We start from the raw sequence: 7,417 nt of genomic DNA, 5'->3' as shown, positions 1-7,417 counted from the left end.
GCGAGACCCTTGTATGGAAACGACACTAGCAACACAACTTAAAACAATCCAGGTGATGCAAACGCGTGTCAAAAAACGTTCTTGTTGCAAAAATGGAAACAAAACCGATTTTGAAAGGGCATTTTCTGATCTAGCTCCAAATAGCTTTACTTGTTCCAGCAACGCCTGGAACCCTATGAAAAGGGGCTCCCAAAGTATCGTTCACATTGAACGATTTTGAATAGGCGCGGTCGGTCACGAAAGAGTTACACAACGTAGTTGGAGGCCAAAAAAATACCCAGTAGCCAAGCTCACTGATTCTCTCTCTCTCTCCCTCTCTCTTTCGCAGAAGCTACATTGGCCCTCCTGGACATGCCATCTTCCTGTGAGGTTGACGGTTTGAGGAAGGAGCTCAAAGCAACGCAGGCTGCCCTCGAGCTATAAACAGGGAGAGAGGCTGCGCTGAAAAGGGAGCTGGAGGAAACCCAAGCGTCCATGAGGAGAGCTCAGGAACGGCTCGCACAATGGCAGTTGTATTGTGCAAGCATGGAGGACCGGCAATTGACCGTGAGCGTTCTTACGGTCCTCAGTCAGTGCTACTTTTACACTGGGCTGCCTTCATACAGCGTATTTGAAGGGCTGTACACAGTACTAGAAGGAGGAATGCCACGTTCGAGGAAAGGGCCCGAGCCTATCCTTGATTGTAAGGAGCAGTTTTTTTGGTGCTTGTGCGTCTCCGCACAGGAATGCCACTACAGGAAGTCGCACGGAATTTTGGAGTAACAGTGTCACTCTGCAGTAAGCTGTTCTCCAAGTGGATAGTGTACCTAAAAAAAGCACTGCGCAAGATGACAAGATGCCGTTCTTTAAAACAGGTTCAGAAACAGCTTCCTCACCATTTTAGCGAATTTCCAGACACTCGAATCGTCATTGATGGCACGGAAGTGAAAATTCAAACGCCATCTAGTATGGAAGCACAGAAACTGACTTATTCCCCGTACAAACATGCTAACACCATAAAGTGTTTAGTCGGTGCAACACCGCATGGTTACGTGTCATTTGTTTCAAAGGTATGGGGTGGATCAGTTTCCGACAGGCAAATGGTGATTGAGAGTGGCCTGCTGAGCCTCTTGGAGCCTGGCGATGCCATAATGATGGAAAGGGTTTCACCATTTTTGATGTACTTCCTAATGGGGTGTAGGGATACATGCCCCCTTTCAAGGGGTATTCACACGAGAGAGAAATCCGCCGTTTCGCTCCTAGGAGTGCGCCACGTGACCCCTGCGTCACGGTTTCTCTCCGGCGCACCGCCTCCGATGGGAGATCGGAGCTTCTGCTCGCGAGCTACAAACCCTCCGACGTTCGGCGGCGGAGGAGGCGGGATTTCGTCTGCTCGTCAGGCAGCTGGCCGCGGCTGAAGTTCTAGAGCGGTTGCAGGCATTCTATTTTTATCGCTTCTTAATACATCGGACGCGAAAATGCGGGGCGCACATGAAAGGCGCACTGAGGGAGCCGCGTATACCACCAGCACGGACGCTTGGCGAGCGGCGGCCGCGGCCGCGAAGTGGCGCAAGCCGGCGCCGGTAGCTCGAGCGACAGCTTGTTATTGCTCCCCAAGGCGCAAACAAAGCTGCGTATACGAGAAATGGGGTAATGATGTGATGGAAAGTTGCTTTGAAAATCGTCACCTGAGCCGCTTGCCAGAGCACCGATCGAATATTCGCCGCAGTGTTAAGCCTAACATCAGGATGCGGGCCTGTATGTGGGCCGGCCGGTTGCTACCACGTCGCGCGCCGTTCTCTGCGCGCGGCAGCACCTGCATCGCGTCGACGACCAATTTTTGGTCGGTTGACAAGATCAGTACGTATACAGAAATTACCGCCGTCGCGGAATCGGCGGTGCTACGGCAGCTCTGCTTTAGAGATAGGCGACTGCAAACAGTGATGTCCGTCCGAAAGTCGCATCCTCCGTGTGAGCGAAGGAGCTGGCCGAGCGGAACTCCGCCTGCGGTGACGTCACGACCTCCCTCGGATTTCTCCGCTGAAACGCTCCGTCGTGTGAATACCCCTTCAACAGGCCATCCCAGGGTCAAATGACAGCAAATGACGTCATCAAAACAAGAAAAATCGCAAGAGCGCGGGCACACATTGAACGTGTGATTAGACGGATAAAGGAGTTCCACATTCTCGACAGCGGATACCCAGTGAACATGGCTGATGTTGGCATTGCCTTTGTGCAGACATGTGCTTTTCTGAGCAACTTCAAGAATCCAATCGTTTAGCAGCATTTTCTTTTTTCGTTGAACAAAAAGATTGATTGATTGTGGGGTTTACGCGCCATGCAACGCAGGCGATGAAGCGCGCCTGAGTGGAGGGCTCCGGATTAATTTTGACCACCTGGGGATCTTTAACGTGCGCCGAAATGTCGTACATACGGGCGTTTTTGCTTTTCTCCTCCATCAGAAAAGCGGCCGCGGCGGCCGGGAATCGAACCCGCGACCTCGTGCTCAGCAGCACAACGCCTTAGCCACTGAGCCACCGCGGCGGGTACAGCTGTTACTTCCGTGTGACTTTCTGCCCATGTGCTAATGCGTGATGAATAAAAGGGGGAATGCCAAAATTTCTGCACCACTCTGTCAACTGGAGGAAGCAGGAATGGAAATCACAGTGAGGAAACGCCAATATCAGATGGTGACAAATGTTTCTCAAACCACCAAGACGGTTACAGTGGTAAGTGTGGTTGGCTTGGTGTATTGGAGACTTGCAAGAAATGCCACTTTGTGAACTTCTGACGCCGAAGCAAGGTGTGCGCTTCAGGCAAGCCTCAAGTTTGCAAGGTATAGGGGTGAGATGCTTGCACATTATTCTTGATCCACGAATGGCTTTTCAATTTTTTTTCTTGTTGTCTAGCAAAGGTTCCGTTGCTGAGTTGCTCATTCCTCCAGCAAGTACTGTGCGCAATCCACCCTTCAAACCGCCCTGTGTAAAACTCACTAGCTGGGAAGAATAACTAGCGTAGCTAGGTTCCTAAAATGGACACTGAAGTGAACTTGTCACGCTCCCGTGTTTTCTTGCACTGCGTAGACTAGCTCAAATTAACACACTTTATCCGGTTGACAAGTTGGTAAATATTTGATTAAGCACAAAAGAATAAAAACTACCATGCGCGTTCTGCGGCAGCCGCACCAACTAAACGCTCTGACGACTGGAGGTGGTGCACCCTGATTGGACGATGCCCACGATTAGCATTCAAACAAGTTTCGGTTTCGGTTCTCCAAAACAACATGCTTGACATCCAACGTTATCTATAGATGAGCATTCTCGATATCTCAGTAATCGTTGTACCGCGCTTCTGCCATGTTGTCGGCTGTAAAATGCCTAAGATAAGCCTCCTAAGACGGCTTAGAATCGTAGAAATCACTAGCTGAGGCTAGCCGTGAATCACTAGCCGTGACGCTGGTATGACGTGAATAATCTGAAAAGATGAAACAAACGGCAGGATTTTGAAGGGATTCAATTTGGTCAACTAAGTTTGCTTTGTCAGGGTTCCAAATGGCAGATGCGTATTCAATTTTAGGTCTGACGACAGTTGTGTATTTTTATTTATTTTTTATTTACAAGATACTGCAGGCATGAAGTCCAAGCAGGAGTGGTACAGGCAATAAACAGGAAAAAAAGAATATGAAAAGGCATCAAGCCTAACATCACATACATACAACAACCAATTAAGCGGGATTACATGACTTACATTTGGCAAAAAAAGGGGGGGGGAACAGAAACATGGCACTGAAGTAAAGCAATGTAACAACACAATGAAACAGTGGATAAGACAACAGCAAATCATTTTCACGGCCCCATGAAGACATGCGCGTCGATAGAATGCAAGTTTGTGGAGGTTAGATGGAGCATGCTTTAGTCTCTGCTTTAAAAAACCCTATGAGCGGTTGGCGGATGCAAGAATGATGTTCATACGATGATTCAATGTCAGGTCACAGTGCAGGTTAAAGGAGTACTGACACGAAATTTCTCGCTTTCAGTTTTTATACTGTAAAGAATACCTATTGGCCCAGTAATTACGAAAATCGAAGCGAAAGCCGTCAGCCGCCAACACAGAATTAATTATAGCACGTTTATTGCAACCAATTTCAAATTTGGTCGCCGCGCGGGAAAATGGCCGTTCGAAGGCCAGCCTGCAAGCGGGCAGCCTTACGTCACGGTCTCACCCGTGACGTCAGGGACGTTTTTCTTTCCTCCATGCGTTCGCCGCGTCGTCTGCTACGATTGTACATGGTCCGCGACTCGCCCGCGCAGTCGACATGTAGTCTGAATCTTCAGACTCGGATGAGTCACTGCCACCCGACAGACAGAACAACTTTATTTGGCCAGGCGATTAGGCCGGCGATGTCTTTGCCGTCGTCCGTTTTTTAATATCACTGCGGCTCGACCCGGCGCAGACCGTGATAGCAACAGCTTGTCGCCACTCTTGTAATCAATCTGATCACGAAAAAGAAGCTCTACATGCGAGAAACAAGATGTTAGTATGTTGAAAATTGTGCTAGGAGTTGTTATCAGAGCTGAATTTAAAAGTGGCGTTCAGATATTTGCCGCGATGGGAAGCCTACGCTGACCGGAAGCGGAGGTTCGGAGCTCGGACCCAGCACTGTCGGCACCACGGTGCGGCGAGCGGCCGAAAGATGGCGCCACCTGCGCGCTAGAATCGAAACAGGCCGCGGCAGATGTCTTGGTCACCGATTGCAGAAACGGAAATTATTGCCAAAATAAAGCTTCATATGCGAAAAAGGGGATGATAGTGTGGTGAAAAGTTGTGTAAGGGATGGTCATTCACAGTTGTACAGATACCAGCGATCAAATAGTCGCCACGATACTAAGTTCCCAACACCCAAGGTGACCCGTGCAACCCCGAGCCCGCTGGCTTGGGCGACAGTTCTTGCGGCCGCCGGCGTGCACGAACTCCACGAAGTCCACATTTAGCGCTGCATGTCGTCGCGTGGAAAATAATGCATCTTGGCGTCGTCGTCGATTTGCTCGGGCAGGCTTCCACGAGCAGTACTTCGCATACCGCGAGCTTGCCATAGCACAACTTGGGCGAGCTCGGCGACGCGCACCGCCGCGTCGCCGCGGTGCCCGTCGACATCGCGCACCACGCCGTTTTCGGCACCAGTGTCGAACACCATGCGCCGGCAACGAACTGAAGAGCAAAGACGTCGAACACGCGACGTTTACAAGCATTGCTCACACAGCTACGCCCATGTCTCCTGCCCAAACGAATACCACCGACAACAGCAGCGCAGGATATCGTTTCCGGTTCGGAAAACGACTATATGACGCCACCCTGAACCGGCCAGACACGTAGGCCAATGTTTCGTCACGCCGAAAGCGATTGCGCTAGTGCTGCCGATTTGTGGAAGCTCGCGGCCTGGACAATCAAAATCAATTTTAGATGTGATTCCGGCCTCGGATCGCTGCAAAAATTTCTGTGAGGCATCTGTACGAACTACTGAAGCCAATTATATCATTTTTTAGGTATCAAAATTTGGTGTCAGTACTCCTTTAAGTACCAGGTAGTTGTAAGTGTCTGCTAGCTCAAGAGTTGTGTTATTTAAGGAACAGGAAGTTTGAATGCGAGATGCCTGGTTTGTAAAGGACATAAGTTTAGTTTTAGAATTATTCAGCGGCATTAACAACGTGGAACACCAAGTAGATATGTAGTCAAGGTCAGTTTAGAGGGCCAGTTGTTCAGTAAAGCAGGTTATTGTACGGTAAATAACACAGTCATCGGCAAACAGCCTGATCCTTGAAGAAATGCTATTTGGCAAGTCATTGATAAAAATTAGAAAAAGTAAAGGGCCAAGGACACTGCCTTGTGGAACACCAGAGTGTACTTGACCAAAAGAAGAATTAATGTTATTAGCAGATGTGAATTGAACCCTTGATGACAGAAACTTTTTAACCCATGGAATTACAAAAGGGTGCATATTAAGTTGTGTAAGTTTGATTAGCAATCTGTGGTGAGGCACCCGGTCGAAATTTGTCAAGCAGCTTAGGTGACTATTTGTTGTATAGCGCTCGTGCAGTAAGCGTCCCCCAAATTTCCACTATATCTCACCTTCTAGCAATTGCATTTCTTAGACGGAAAAGCGTTCGCAGATGCGTAGTCAAGCGACCTGGGCTTGGAGCTAGATACAGTGTACAAACCAACAAAGTAAAGAAAGGCACATTCTTCCATTCACAAACTTGTCCTGGCTTAGTTTCAACTGAGCGAACGAATTGCGACGACCCGTTGGCAGATGACGGACTGAACGCTGGGCCGACTGACTCTGCCGGAAGGTCGGCGAGCCGTGCAGTAGTGCAGTCAAGCCAAGTTATCCCCTCCTGACGTCACACGAAAACGCAAAAGAAAATGGGCGAGGGTGCAGAGAGGAGGACAGCATTTTCGAATTGATTCAAATAAATTCGCGTAAACGCGCTCAGAGTGGTCGAAACGTGGCCCGTGGACTCTGGACTGCAATTTGTGCTAGTAATCCCGCAATGTTTACAAATCACTTCAGTGTCCCTTTAAGGGCAGCTTACTAAAACGGGCAGCAGCACTGTGCTTGGTGGTGCATGCACGTTGTTTGCTGTTTGCTCATTGGGTGCAACACACAACGGCCTATGGACTCCGGACTGGAATTTGTGCTAGTAATCCCGCAATGTTTACAAATCACTTCAGTGTCTCTTTAAGGGCAGCTTACTAAAACGGGCAGCAGCACTGTGCTTGGTGGTGCATGCACGTTGTTTGCTGTTTGCTCATTGTGTGCAACACGCAACGGCCTATGGACTCCGGACTGGAATTTGTGCTAGTAATCCCGCAATGTTTACAAATCACTTCAGTGTCCCTTAAAGGGCAGCTTACTAAAACGGGCAGCAGCACTGTGCTTGGTGGTGCATGCACGTTGTTTGCTGTTTGCTCATTGTGTGCAACACACAACGGCCTATGGACTCCGGACTGGAATTTGTGCTAGTAATCCCGCAATGTTTACAAATCACTTCAGTGTCCCTTTAAGGGCAGCTTACTAAAACGGGCATCAGCACTGTGTTTGGTGGTGTGCACGTTGTTTGCTGTTTGCTCATTGTGTGTAACACAACACCTGGGGCCAAAGGCCACCCGACATTTCATAGTATTTGATGCTGGTGTTAAGTTCACTGCTGTAACTAGGGTAACTTTTATAATTGGTTCTGTCTACTGAAAATAGTGTCAGTGTAGTAAATTTGTAATAATGTGGCCTGATATACCCATGTTTTTTCCAAAGCCTACTTCTTTGTGTCAACAGTGTGCTTGTAATGGCAGCGCACCGCATATGAAAAACTGGCTACCAACTTCGTAATGCAGTACCATGATTACATGTAGTGTTCCTGTGCCTGCATTTGTGTGCCATCAG

The 7,417-nt window shown here is 48.8% G+C and overlaps 1 pseudogene; it reads left to right on the top strand.

The window, feature by feature from the left end:
* The first annotated feature begins 525 nt into the window (after positions 1-525).
* Positions 526-2,260, top strand: LOC144139988 (uncharacterized; annotated as a pseudogene).
* Positions 2,261-7,417: the final 5,157 nt, after the last annotated feature.

Source organism: Haemaphysalis longicornis, unplaced genomic scaffold, assembly GCF_048455015.1.
Source record: "Haemaphysalis longicornis isolate Haplotype H1 unplaced genomic scaffold, Haemaphysalis longicornis Haplotype H1 scaffold_5, whole genome shotgun sequence".
Taxonomy (NCBI): domain Eukaryota; kingdom Metazoa; phylum Arthropoda; class Arachnida; order Ixodida; family Ixodidae; genus Haemaphysalis; species Haemaphysalis longicornis.
This window is presented reverse-complemented; position numbering and strand designations above follow the sequence as displayed.